Source organism: Chiloscyllium punctatum, chromosome 5 (genome assembly GCF_047496795.1).
Source record: "Chiloscyllium punctatum isolate Juve2018m chromosome 5, sChiPun1.3, whole genome shotgun sequence".
NCBI lineage: Eukaryota > Metazoa > Chordata > Chondrichthyes > Orectolobiformes > Hemiscylliidae > Chiloscyllium > Chiloscyllium punctatum.
Window position 1 is genome coordinate 94,835,765 of NC_092743.1, and position 14,793 is coordinate 94,850,557.

The window sequence follows — 14,793 nt, forward strand, 5'->3', positions numbered from 1 at the left end:
GTAAGTCAATGTGTCGACAGATAATGGTTTACTGGTGTAAGCGCGACTATAGGTGGAGTTTTGGATGAACTCAATTTTAAAGAGTGTCAAAATGGTTGGTCAGAAGCAATTGTCAATAATCAAATCTAGAGGTAATAAAACCTTGAACGAAGGTTTCTACAGAAGATGTGTAGACAGGTTATATGGAGGTTAAAATTAACAGACAGCGCCAGGTTGGAAACTTAACTTCGGGTCAAATCGGATGCTGAGGTTCTGAATCGTCTGGATCACTCTCAGCGGGGATGCTTAAATAGTGGATAGAAATGGGCACAGATCGACAGAGAGAGAAGGGGTGATTAAACAATGGTTAGAGAGGGATATAAGAACTGACAACCAAAAGTAATGAGTGAGTGAGTGAGTATCAGAGGAAATTGATTCAATTCACCACCAATGCCTGATAAAAGGAGTGGTTTTGGCAGATATTGTCACATTAGGCTTCCATCGGATCATTTACGATGTGGAAGGAGCATGAAGTTCTATACATTCTACTTTTCCGTCCCGTTGGAATTGATGTGAATTTTGGTGTTCTTCAGCAGTGTTTGTTATGATATTTGTCATCATATTCATGATATTTTTCATTAGCATAACTAAATAACATTCATTCTCATGAATCTCCATTAGAACAATTAAAATGTGCATAAAGTATTAGACTAAATGAGCCAGTGGAAGGTGAGGGAATAAGAAAAGAATGCTTCCAGATGACAGAGATGACTCAATCTCTTTCCTATATGGTATACTAACACAGGCCCATCGTAGTCACAATTACTCCGCAGCAAATGAACAAAGATGATCCGAGATTTTGCCAGTTCTCTTCTATAAGTGACAGCACATTCTAAATTTGTGACCTCTATCAAATAGGTGAAGATTTTGCAAGATTGTTTGGGATTCCCAAGAAAGACTATACGTTTATGTAGTGTTCTCCACCATCCGGATTTCACAAAAGGCTCTACAGTCACAGATATAGATTTGAAATGTATTCACATTCGAAACTTTCCCAGGAATGGGAATACCTTCATCTACAAGTTCAACTCCAAGCCGCACACCACCTTAACGAACAGCATTGCCACATTTTGACGTTGTACTGTATTTTGCTGATATTTCTGATTCGGAACAAGCAGGTGGACTAATGTGCGTTAATTATTACGATATTTACATGTGTTTTTCTTGCAACACAACAGTACTTAGGCTTGTCGTTGTTTGTGCGTGTGCGCCAGGATTCCTCCTGCTTGCTAATCTTTGACAAGGATGAAATGCAACGCGTGCACCCGGGCGCGCAGGATGTTCCTCGCGGGATGGATCCGGACCGCGTTCCACTGATGCCAGATTCGAACCGCTGACGGTTACGGAGGTTTGGCTCCGAAGACCAAACACCCTTAATGTCGCCTTTGCGAAATCGGAGCGAGCAACTATTCGCGGCTTGAATACGACAGGATCCTTGCACATGGCCGGAGTAAGACAAGAGTTAACACCACATTTAGTTAGACCCCAGCCTCAACTTCACCCTCCCCGCGGAAAAAAAAATTAATGGAGCGCCAAGCTCTTGGGTGAAGACTTTGCAAAACTGTTTGGGGTTCCCAGGAAAGACTAGCGTTCATTTGGTGCTCTTCATCTGTCGCATTTCACAAATTTCACATAAATCTACAGTCAGAGAAATAGATTTAAAGTGTACTCACGTTCGAAAAGTGTTGTCTTGCAGCAAAATATGTTCACAGAAAGCTCCCACAAATAGTGACTTTTTTTGCAAAGTTGATTTATGAAGAAATTTTAACTGGCCAGGCCACCAGGAATGCAATCCCTTATGTTCTTCAAAGTAGTGCATTGGAATTTTTAATGCCCAGTTGAGAAAACAGGGTCTCAGATTAAGGCCTCATTCCAAAAAGGCAGAATTTTTGATACTGCCCCATTCCTTCAGTTATTGCACCAGCGAGCCAACCATGATTCTTGTGCTCAAATCCTGACGTGCAACTTGATAATAGAAAAACAACATTTCCTTCCAATAGAGAGAGATTATAGAACTACAAGGGATCTGGGTGCCTAGGTATACAAATTGGATTAACTTTGTTAGCAGGTACAGCAAGCGATTACAGTCATAGAGATGTACAACATGGAAACAGACCCTTTGGTCCGATTTGTCCATGCTGACCAGATATCCTAAATTAATCTAGTCCTATTTGCCAGCATTTGGCCCATATCCTTGTAGACCTTTCCTGTTCATATAGTCATCCAGATGCCTTTTAAATGTTGTAGTTGTACCAGCCTCCACTACTTCCTCTGGCAGCTCAATGTTGCCTGTTAGGTCCTTTTTAAATCCTTCCTCCTCACCTTAAACCTATGCCCTCTCATTTTGGATTCCCCTACACTGGGGAAAAGACTTTGACTGTTTACCCTATCCATGCCCCTTCTGATTTTATAAACTCACCCCTCAGCCTCTGACCCTCCAGGGAATATAGCCCCAGCTACCTCATCCTCTAGCTTAAACCATGGAAACATCCTTGTAAATCATTTCCTAACCTTTTCAGGTTTTACAACATCTTTCCTATAGTAGGGAGTCCAGAATTGAACATAGTATTCCAAAAGTGGCGTCCTGTATAGCCGCAACGTAACGCCCAATCCTTATACTCAAAACACTGACCAATAAAGGCTAGCGTACAAAATGCTTTCTTCACTATCCTGTCTACCTGCATCTCCACTTTCAAGGAACTATATACCTTCACTCCAAGGTCTCATTGTTCAGCAACACTTCTCGTGACTTTACCTCCTGCCCTAATTTGTCTTACTAAACTGCAGCACCTTACATTTGCCTAAATTAAACACTTTCTGCCATTCCTCAACCTATTGGCCCATCTGATCAAGGTTCGGTTGTACTCTGAGATAACTTTCTTGGTTATCCACTACACCACCTTACCTCCTATATTCAAGTCCAAATAATTTAAATAAGTGACAGAAAGCTGTTTACCCAGCACCAATCCTTGCAGCACACCACTCATCACAGGCCTCCAGTCCGAAAAGCAACTTTCCACCACCATGCTCTGCTTCCTACCTTCGAGCCAAATTTAGTTGCATGGTAGTGCTCTCCTTCCTGGAGAGCAGTATATTTGATATATAACAATAATACTTTTCTTAAGTGACTAAAAGTCTCAGACTACAAAGTTGCATTTACAGTTCCTGCTTCTACGTTCTTGGAAGTCAGATTTCATTAACATATAACTATACCTTCAAGGGACATCATATTGCTGGGATCTCTTGACATAACTCTCCTGAGCGTTTAGCTATTTAATATATTGCAATGATACATCCTAAAAATCACACATTAATATTTTAAAAGTTAGTTATGCAATCATGTGGTGGTTCTTACCACAAAATACAAAGACTTGCTAACATAAGAAATAGGAACAGGGGAAGACCGTATGTTCTGTCAGGCCTGCTCCGTGCTCTCTCCTTCAGTGTAATTTATAGTCAAAAGGGGTTTGATTCCACTTTCTGCCAGTTTCACATATGCAGTCATGAAATGGTAATGTCACTGCACTAGTAATCCAAAGGTTGAGGCTTATATTTTGACAACGTGGGTTTGAAAACCACCACAGTTGATGGTGAAATTTGAATTCAGTAAAATTTGGAGTCAAATATAAGTAAGTCTTAATGCTGACTGTAATGATTGTCGCAAAAAATAAATCTGGTTCACATATAATGCTGTTTAAGGAATGAAATCTGCCATGTTTACATGGTCTGGCCTACTTTGTTTCAAGATCCACAACAATATGGTTGACTCTTAACTGTCCTCTGGGATGGGCAATAAATGCTAGTCTAGCCAATGATAGCTGTATCCCATGAGCAAGTAAAACAAACAACTTTGAAAAGTTTATTGCGTTCATGATGTGTGCATATTAGTCGTGGTAAATGGCAATACTCAATCAGGATACGGATGGTAATGAGAATAAAGTTTCAGGAGCATGGTTTCTAGAAGGTTTCCAGGTGCCTTCTGGGAGCCAGTCTGCAGCCTGGTTTGAAATTGCATTTTTTTTAAAAGGAAGCTCCCTATTTGGACTTGGTGAAGGTCCAAGAAGACTGGAAAATTGTAAACATTACTGCTTTATTCAAGGAAGGTTGTATCCCAGCAATTATAGATTATAGTTTGACTTCAGTGGTGGGGAAGTTTCGTGAAATAATTACCTGGGATAGAATTAGTAGTCATATGGGAAAAGGTGGGTTGATTAGGACGGGTCAGTTTGGATTTCTAAAAGGGAAATTGTGTTTAACTAACTCAGAATCTTTTGAAGAGGTAACATAAAGGTTTAATGAGAGTAATGTTGTTGATATGCTATACGTGGATTTCCACATAACAAACTTGTGAGGAAAGTTATAGGTCGTGCTATAAAAAGTTGAGTAGCAATGTGATTGTAAAATTGGCTGAGTGAAAGAAACAGAAAGTAATGGTTGATAGATATTTTTTGGGCTGGAGGAAGATGTGTATATAGTGGAATTTCAACTTCCTCTCCCACTCTGCCAAGGACATGCAAGTGCTGGGCATCCTCCACTGCCACATCCTAGCCACCCAATACCTGGAGGAAGAACACCTCATCTTCCACCTTAGGACCCTCCAATCAGACGCCATCAGTGTCGATTTCAGCAGTTTCATCATCTCCCCTGCCCCTACTTCATCCCATATCCAACCCTCCAACTCGGCACCGCCTTCTTGAACTGTCCCACCCGTCCATCTTCCTTCCCACCTATTTGCTCTGCCCTCCACTCTGACCCATTACCATCAACCAGCACCTGCTTCTACCTATAGCCTTCTAAGATACCTTGCCCCCAGCCCAACCCCCTCCTATTAATCCCTCCACTACATTCCTGATGAAGTGCTTATGCCCAAAACGTTGACTGTCCTGCTCCTCGAATGCTTGTGCTTTTCCAGCGCCACACTTTTATACTCTGATCTCCAGCATCTGCAGTCCTCATTTTCTCCATGTAGTGGAATTCCCCAGGGGTCAGTATTGAGGCCCTTGCTTTTCCTGATATGCATTAATGATCTGGATCTTAGTGTGCAGGTGACAATTTTAAAGTTAATTGATGACAGAAAACTTGGAAGAAATGTAAACTGTGAGACTTTCAAAAGGACATTACCAAATTGGTTGAATGGGCAGATAAGTGGTAAATGAGGTTCAACGCAGAGAGAAGTGAGCTAATACACTTTGGTAGGAAGAACATTGAAAATCAATACAAAATAAGGGTACAATTCTAAAGGGGGTGCACGAGCAGAACACCTACATGTGTATGTCCATAGATCATTAAAAGTGACAGTATAGGTGGAGAGAGCATGCTTATTCTCAGCTTTATTAATAGGGGCATAGAGTACAAGAGCAAGGAATTAATGTTGAACTTATACAAGACACATTAGATCTCATCTGTGTGTAGTTGTGGGTATTACAATATAGGTAAATGTGAATTCATTGGAGAGATTGCGGAAGGAATTTACAAGAATGGTTCCATGAATGTGAAATCTCAATTATGAGGATAGATTGAAGAAGTTGGGACGTTTTTCTTTGGAGAGAAGAGGAAATTTGGTAAACGTTTCCAAAACTATGAGAAGCTGGACAGAGTAGGCAGGGATAAACTGTTCATCTTGTTAAAGGAACAAGAATGCGAGGGCATGGATTTAAAGTGAAGTGGAAAAGAAGCAAGGATATTGAGAGAAAAAAATGTTTTCACTCAGGGAGTAGCTGGGGTGTGAAAATGCAATATCAGGAGGTGTGGTGATGCACTTTCAATTGAGGCATTCGAGATGGTGTTGGATGATTATTTGGATAGAAATAGTGTACAAGAGTTTGGGGAAAAAGCAGGAGATTGACATTAGGTAATGATGCACATTGGAAGACATAGATGGCTCCCTCTGCACCAGAATAATTTTGTGATTCTGTGATACGACTTTGCTTCCCATAATGATATTTGGGTGGCACAGTGGTTAGTACTGCTGCCTCACAGCGCCAGAGACCCGGATTCAATTCCTGCCTCAGGCAACTGTCTGTGTGGAGTTTGCACATTCTCCCCGTGTCTGCGTGGGTTTGCTCCAGTTTCCTCCCACAGTCCAAAAATGTGCAGGTTAGGTGGATTGGCCATGCTAAATTGCCTGTAGTGTTAGATATAGGGGAATGGGTCTGGGTGGGTTGCTCTTCTGGGGCTCGGTGTGGACTTGTTGGGCCGAAGGGCCTGTTTCCACACTGTAAGTAATCTAATCTAATCTAAAGAGCACCAGACTGGCAGGGGAAATAACTCTTGTTCTCATGTGCTCATGTTCTCGTTGATGAGTTAATAGAGCAAAGTAAGTTGGTAAAACAATGAAAGGTGAAGTTCAATGTCAAGTCATAGAATCATACAATACAGAAACAGACCCTTCAATCCATGCTGACCATAATCCCAAACGAAACTAGTGTCATCTGCCTGCACCTGGCCCATATCTCTATATCATATATGGAAGTGAACAAACATTTTTATTCACTCACGAGTTGTGGGTGTCGCTAGCTATGTCAGCATTTATTACCTATCCCTAATTGTCCAGAGGGCAGTTAAGAGTCAACACTGTGAATCTGGAGTTACGTATGCCAGACCAGGTAAGAACAGATTTCCTTCCTCAAAAGGAATTATTCGAACAGGTGGATTTTTGTAGAAATCAACAGTGGTTACTATGAGATTAAATTTTAATTCCAGATTTTACTGAATTCAAATTTCATTATCTGCTAATGGTGGGGAACATCAATATGGAGTTCAGGATTACAAATCCATTGACATTAGTGCTACACCAATAAACTCTCAACTGATTGTTATGGAACCCCATTTTGAAGTGAACGCATCACATCCAAGTTTGAGTGGTTATACCTTCTGGCGATTTGCAGAGCTTGCCCATGGCAAATACCTCTCACTGTCACTTTCCAACACAGAGAAACTGTCACGATTACACATTCCTTTTCAGCCTTCCCAGCAAATGAAAGCGATCCCTCATTTGGACCTTTCTGTTTCAGCAATGCTGAGCGTGCAATACACCAAGCAGTTACTAATAAGATCCATGCAAAGAAAAGTGGCTCAAAGTGTCTGCTGTGTTATGCAAAATAATTTCACGCTTTTTTCGTTCTTCAGTTGGGTGCCATAAAGAAATACCTTTATAAGCAAACTAATAATGGGTCTTTTTTTCTGGCACAGATATAGTTGCAGTGCTACTATCACACACAATTACTCTTAACCTATCTTGAGTTAAACTTTTTTGTCCATGTTTGACTCAAACTGTACTTACCTTAGGAGCTACGTGGCTTTAGCAGAGTACCAACAGTTATTGCAATATAAATGGTGTTTAAGGACCCTTGTCACTTTACTGATGATTGAGGGAAGGCTGTATTTGGCCAAAGTGGATTTTCCCTATACTTTATAGATAGGATGTATCTGATCAATTTTGCACATTGTTGGTGGATATCAGTATTTTAGAAATATAGAATTAATAATGTGGATTAGAAAAATAAAAGTTGGGATATTTTCTTAACAGCCAGAGATGAGAAGTTTTACAGAAGCAAAGAGAAAATTTATTCATGCACACAAATCATTAAAAGCTAGGGTGAGGTACACAGGATAATCAAAAAGTCTATTTGAGTGATTCTTTTTAAGATCAAGAGCACTGGAATCAAAAATTGAAAAAGAAATATGCTTCAGTTTGTAAATCTTAGTTAGACTCCATGTTCTTATTTAGTTTTGACAACTAAGACTCAGGAAACATATGCTGGCTTTCGAAAGGACACAGTGGATAGTCACTAGAATAAAGCAAGGTTTAATGGTTAAATAAATGGTTAAATTGTGAAGACAAATTGTTTGATTTGATAAAAGTTTGACAAACTTAATTTGTCTTCGCGTAAAGTTTAAAATTGAACAGGTGGCTTAATCAAGGTATGTAAAATGATACAAGGGTTCAGTAGCTTAGATTCAGAGAATGTATTTCCTCTGGTAGAGGAATTCAGAATAAGAGGGGATAAAATTAAGAGGGTCATTTAGGCATTGCAGAATTACTATCACGAAATCACAGAATGTTTATAACCATTCAGCCCATCATGTCTCTACTTGCTTTCCAAAGGAGCAAGTTGCCTAGTGTTACTCCTCCAATATCTGCCCATAACCTTACAGATTCTTTTTCAGATAATTCACAGTCGATTGCCTCAATTAACTTTGCCTCCACTGCACTCAAGCAGTATATTCCAGATCTTACCCAATCAATGCACGAGAGAAGACTTTTCCACCATGTTGGCATTGTTGTTTTTGCCAATGAATTTTAAACTCTGACATCTTGGTTTTGATCCTTCCAATTCCAAAACAATAGGAAATTGTTTTACCCTATCTCTGTCCAGACCCTTCACGATTTTCAATACCTCTATTAAACTATCTCTTAAGTTTCTCTTATCCAAGAAAGCAGTGTCAACTCCTCCAAGCTATCTTTGTATCTGAAGATCTTCTATCTGTGGAGCCATTTTTGCTATTGTTTTCTGCATTTTTGCTAATATAGTGCTTTCGTAGGGCAGTGGGGCATACTGGAATTGGGAGGGAAAGAAACACTTAGACGTGTGAGAGAGGTGTGTCACAATGCTGGTCTGGTATAAGGTTACTTTGCCTTGAGTTTTTTTTTCAGAAGTTGGAATGGTTCATTGGGACCTTGTTGTTTACCCTAACAGATAGTGCTTTAGACCAAAAGCTTGAAAGATCTTTTGAAAACGGGTATAGTCAAGGGGGTGTGGCCCTCTCTCTAGCTGTGTAGTTCAATTCAGTTCAGGAATGAGTTGAGTAGGAGTCAGAGGGGAAACTGGAAACCTTCTCTCTGTTCTTCTGCCCTTATGATTTCAAACTGTGCCATTTGTTTACTGTTTGTGCTAAGGGATGTGTGTATTGGACTGCTGCAAGTATTTTCGGAACAGCATCACTAAGTTGGGTTTAGACAGGATAAGTTATCCGGTATTGTGTTTTCTGTTCTTTCTGTTTCATTATATAATTTTATAAATAAATTTTGTTTGTTTAAAACTTGGCAGTTGAACCAGCTAATTTACTCCAGGAATATCCACTCTCCACCTCGCTAAACAAATAGCAAAGTTACACTCTGGGGTACATGCTTAAAAATGTTTTGAGGGGACTGGCCCTGTCCATAACAGACTGGGGGCTGTTTGCGGGACTGAACCAGTAATTGATAGTTGTTAGTCTCTTTTATTTTGGGTGCGGATTTGGTTGTTTTAAACAGTGCTCGGATAGCAATGGCTCTTTCAGTCACTAAGGAGTTTCTGGAGATGTGAGAAGTGACCTTAGGGGTTTAACAAAAAGCAAATAAGACCAAGCTGTATGAATTGATAGAGAAGCTGGAGTTGAATTTACCTTCTTCGTGAGGAAAGATGATGTGATTTCAGCAGTGGCTCAGCATTTAAATTTGCTGGAAACACCATCAGGATCTGGAGAGATGGCAAGAATTCAATTGCAAATGAAGCAGCCGGAGTTAGAGGTGAGAGAGAAGGAAAGGGCAGCAGAAATGAAACAGTTTAAGTTATGATTAAAATCAGAAGAAAACAAACAAAGCTGAAGAGAAGGAAAGAGTTTTGACTTCAGAAATTGACACTTAAAAAGGGAAATCAGTATAAAAGGATGGACATAAAGGCTGAAGGTAGGCATAGTGAGGAAGAGAGTGAGGATGAGCAACCCCCTGGTAGTCAAAAGCCTGGTGAGAAACTGTTTAAACATGTTCAAGCATTGCCTAAATTTGATGAGAAGGATATGGAAGACTTTTGCATCTTACTTGAAAGACTGGGTAAACAAATGCAGTGGCCATTGGCAATGTGAGTTTTATTGATCCAAACCAAACTTGTAGGTAGAGCTAGTGAGGTATTTGCATCACTATCAGAAGAGGTATTTGGGGAGTTTGAAGAAGTGAAAAAAGCTATTTTAAGTGCATATGAGCTTATATCAGAAGCCGATAGACAATGTTTCAGGAATCTAAGGAGGGACCCTGGTTAAACCTATATTGATTATTTTGGAGGAGTTCAAAATTCACTGCCTGACATAGTGCGATCTCATGTGGAAGAGCAGAGTTAAAATGACAAGGTTAGCAGCTGAAGTGGCTAATGATTATGAGTTGGTCCATATACCATGGTTTGGCTTCTTGAATTAATTTCAGTCCATGAGGGATAGAAGTTCGGGAAAAGGGAAATCTTCACGATGAAAGGGAAAGGTAGACCTCAGTAAAGCTTATAAGGCGAACTTACCACAGAGTAAAAAGGAGACCCTTGAAGGGGACAAAGAAGGCAAAAAGCTCTGGTGTTTTCATTGAAATAAAGTAGGCCACATGAAATCGCATGGGCTAGGAAAAGCACTTGAAAGCCAGATGTGGAAAAGCAGGATAAGCCTGGAAGTTTTGTTGGAATGGTAACAGAAAGCACAGTGGAAGCTAGAGAGTTGCACCAGAGTGCACAAGCTGATCAGAGATTGGTTAAGGAGGAAGTGCCAGATCTGCTTAAAATAATACCTGCAAAAGGTAAAGTTTATTCACATAGGCCAGGAGTAGCAGGTAAGGAGGTTACAATGTTAAGACCAGTCTGTGGTGCTGAAGGACTATGTACTCTGAAGGACTATTGCCAGAAAAAGTACTGGTAACAGGAATTCATGGTGAGACAAGTGCTCAACTATGTAAATGAGGATAGAGTGTCCAGGAAAGAATGGAGAATTTGTGGTCGGAGTACTGGACAAACTCTCGGCTCCAGGAATACAATTTGTCCTTGCGAATGATATGGCTGATTCACCAATAGGGTGTGCTGTCTACTGTAGTTGAAAAGCCAGTGGAGACTCATGCAATTGAAGCACTGCAGAAGTCTTATTTGGGAATCTTTCCTGATTGTGTAGTAACAAGGTCACAGAGTCACCAGTTGAAGGAGAGATAAGGAAGCTGAAGTGGCTTTAGCAGAGACCGTGTTCAGTCAGGTAGTTGAGATAAAACAGGAGCATAAGACCATAAGACCATAAGACATAGGAGTGGAAGTAAGGCCATTCGGCCCATCGAGTCCACTCCGCCATTCAATCATGGCTGATGCGCATTTCAGCTCCACTTGCCAGCATTCTCCCCGTAGCCCTTAATTCCTCTAGACAACAAGAACCTATCAATCTCGGCCTTGAAGACATTTAGTGTCCCGGCTTCCACTGCACTCCGTGGCAATGAATTCCACAGGCCCACCACTCTCTGGCTGAAGAAATGTCTCCGCATTTCTGTTCTGAAATGACCCCCACTAATTCTAAGGCTGTGTCCACGGGTCCTAGTCTCCTCGCCTAACAGAAACAATTTCCTAGCATCCACCTTTTCAAAGCCATGTATTATGTTGTACGTCTCTATTAGATCTCCCCTTAATCTTCTAAACTCCAACGAATACAATCCCAGTATCCTCAGCCGTTCCTCATATGCTAGACCTGTCATTCCAGGGATCATCCGTGTGAATCTCCGCTGGACACGTTCCAGTGCCAGTATGTCCTTCCTGAGGTGTGGGGACCAAAACTGGACACAGTACTCCAAATGGGGCCTAACCAGAGCTTTATAAAGTCTTAGTAGTACATCTCTGCTTTTATATTCCAACCCTCTTGAGATAAGAGACAACATTGCATTCGCTTTCTTAATCACAGACTCAACCTGCATGTTTACCTTTAGAGAATCCTCGACTAGCACTCCCAGATCCCTTTGTGCTTTGGCTTTATTAATTTTCTCACCATTTAGAAAGTAGTCCATGCTTTTATTCTTTTTGCCAAAGTGCAAGACCTCGCACTTGCTCACGTTAAATTCCATCAGCCATTTCCTGGACCACTCTCCCAACCTGTCTAGATCCTTCTGTAGCCTCTCCACTTCCTCAGTACTACCTGCCTGTCCACCTAACTTCGTATCATCGGCAAACTTCGCTAGAATGCCCCCGGTTCCCTCATCCAAATCATTAATATATAATGCGAACAGCTGTGGCCCCAGCACCGAACCCTGCGGGACACCGCTCGTCACCGGCTGCCATTCTGAAAAAGAACCTTTTATCCCAACTCTCTGCCTTCTGTTAGATAGCCAATCCTCAATCCATCCCAGCACCTCACCTCGAACACCATGGGCCCTCACCTTGCTCAGCAGCCTCCCGTGTGGCACCTTATCAAAGGCCTTTTGAAAGTCCAGATAGACCACATCCACTGGGTTTCCCTGGTCTAACCTACTTGTTACCTCTTCAAAAAATTCCAACAGGTTTGTCAGGCATGACCTCCCTTTACTAAATCCATGTTGACTTGTTCTAATCAGACTCTGCTCGTATAAATCTTTACATCTGCAAACTCATTGAGTTGCAGGAGAAGGATGAAAATTTAAAACAGTTGTATCAAAAGACACATACAGAGAAATAGTCTGAATGCATTCCTGTGTGTTATTACCTGAAAAATGATGTCTTAATGAGGAAATGGAGGCCATCACATATTCAAGCAGTTGAGAAATGGGCAGAGATTCATCAAATTATATTGTCAGTGGGATATAGCAAGGAGGTGTTACGAGTGGTGCAGGAGCTACCACTTGGAGGTCATTTTGGAGTGAGGAAAATACACACTAAAATACAAAGACATTTTTACTGGCCTGGACTGCACAAGGATGTGGTTGAATTTTGCCAGATGTGTCATACATGTCACATAATTGGAAAACCACAGGCAGTAATAAAACCTGCACCTTTAATTCCTATTCCAGCATTTGAGGAACCTTTTACAAGATTCTTAATTGATTGCGTAGGTCCCCTACCTCAAACAAAAAGTGGAAATCTGTATTTGTTAACAATAATGGATGTATCAATGAGATTTCCAGAGGCTGTTCCATTACACAATATCATAGATAAAAGGATTGTGGAGGACTTACTCAATTTTATTTACTAGATACAGACTACCAGTAGAGATACAGTCAGATCAAGGGTTAAACTTCACATCCAAACTATTCAAGGAAGTTATGAGCAGCTTAGGTATAAAACAATTCAAATCTACTGCGTACCATTCAAAGTCACATGGACCGTGAGAAAGATGGCATCAAACACGAAAGACCATATTGAGGGCTTATACTCAGGATCATCCAGATTGAGATATGGGAATTCTATTTTGTGTTTCTTTTGCAATCAGGGATGCACCATATGAATCAACCAAATTCAGTCCATTTGAATTAGCTTTTGGGCATGAAGTGAGAGGACTATTAAAATTAATTAAGGAGAAATTAGTAAGTCAGCATTCAGAGACCACACATTTGGATTATATGTAAACTTTTGAGGACAATTAAATAGAGCTGGGGAGTTGGCTGGTCAGCATTTAAAAGTATCGCAGAATGCAATGAAACAGGAAATGGATAAGAAATCAAAAATTAGCAATTTTGCTAAGGGGGATAAGGTATTAGTGTTACTTCAAGTGATAGGTGAACCTTAAAAGCAAGGTATAGTGGACCTTACCAAATCAAAAGGAAATTGAGTGAGGTGAACCACTCAGTGAGTGAAGTGGGCTTCATACAGAAAGAAATCTCACAGTGTGTGTCATGTGAATATGTTCAAAGGTATTTTGACAGGGAAGGAAAGCAAGAGGAGAAGATGTTAATGATTACAGCACAGAAGGAAGAACGAAGTCCAGAGGATTCTGAATTGGACATTCCTCAAATTAAATTGGACACAGGAAATTGTCAAAAAAATTATTGAGTTACCTTCCTGAGAGAAATCAAAATGATCCGAAAGAGTTATTACTATCACATTTGAAAATACACGGAAATAAACTGGGAAGTACTAACCTAATCATGCATGATGTCGATATGGGCGATGCTGTTCTGATTAAGCAACATCCTTAAAAGCATAACCCTGTAAAGTTGGCACAGGTTCGGAAGGAGATAGAACGCATGCTCCAAGACAGCATAATTGAACTGGGTCACAGTGACTGGAGCACACCCATAGTAATGGTGCCAAAGCCAGATGGTACCAAACAGTTATGTATGGACTATCACAAAGTCAATGCAGTTACAAGGACTAATGCACATCTAGTTCCATGGTTGGAAGACTGTGTTGAAAAAGTGGGACAAGTAACTTAACATTTCTAAGTTGGACTTGCTCAGATGCTACTGGCAGATACCCTTGTCAGAAAGAGCAAAGGCAATTTCGGCTTTCGTAACATCAAATGGACTGTATCAGTTTAAAGTCATGCCATTTAATATGAGAAAACGCTCCGGCCATATTTCAGAGACTAATTAATAAGGTCATTGCGGATTTCCCAACTGTGTTGCGTACAATGATGACCTGGTGATTTGTAGTCACTCGTGGAAGGAACATTTACAACATTTATCGGACTTGTTCGATGGACTTCAGAAGGCAGACTTGGTGGTAAACCTAACTAAAAGCGAATGTACCAAAGCCCAAGTCACCTTCCTGGGCCATGTTATTGGACATGGACAAATGGCCCCACAGGATATGAAAACAAAAGTAATTGGGGAATTTCCCATACCATTGACAAAAAGAGTCGTACTACAGTTCCTGGGATTGAGTAGATTTAATTGAACATTTGTGCCAAATTTTAACAGTGCGGCAGTTCCACTCACTGAATTGCTGAAGAAATGCAAGAAGTTTCAGTGGACAGCGGAATGTCAGAAGGCATTTGACAGCCTGAAAACTGTGTAATCACTGCCCTGGTATTAGCCACACCTGATTACACAAAGTCTTTCAAGGTGATCTGGGTGTC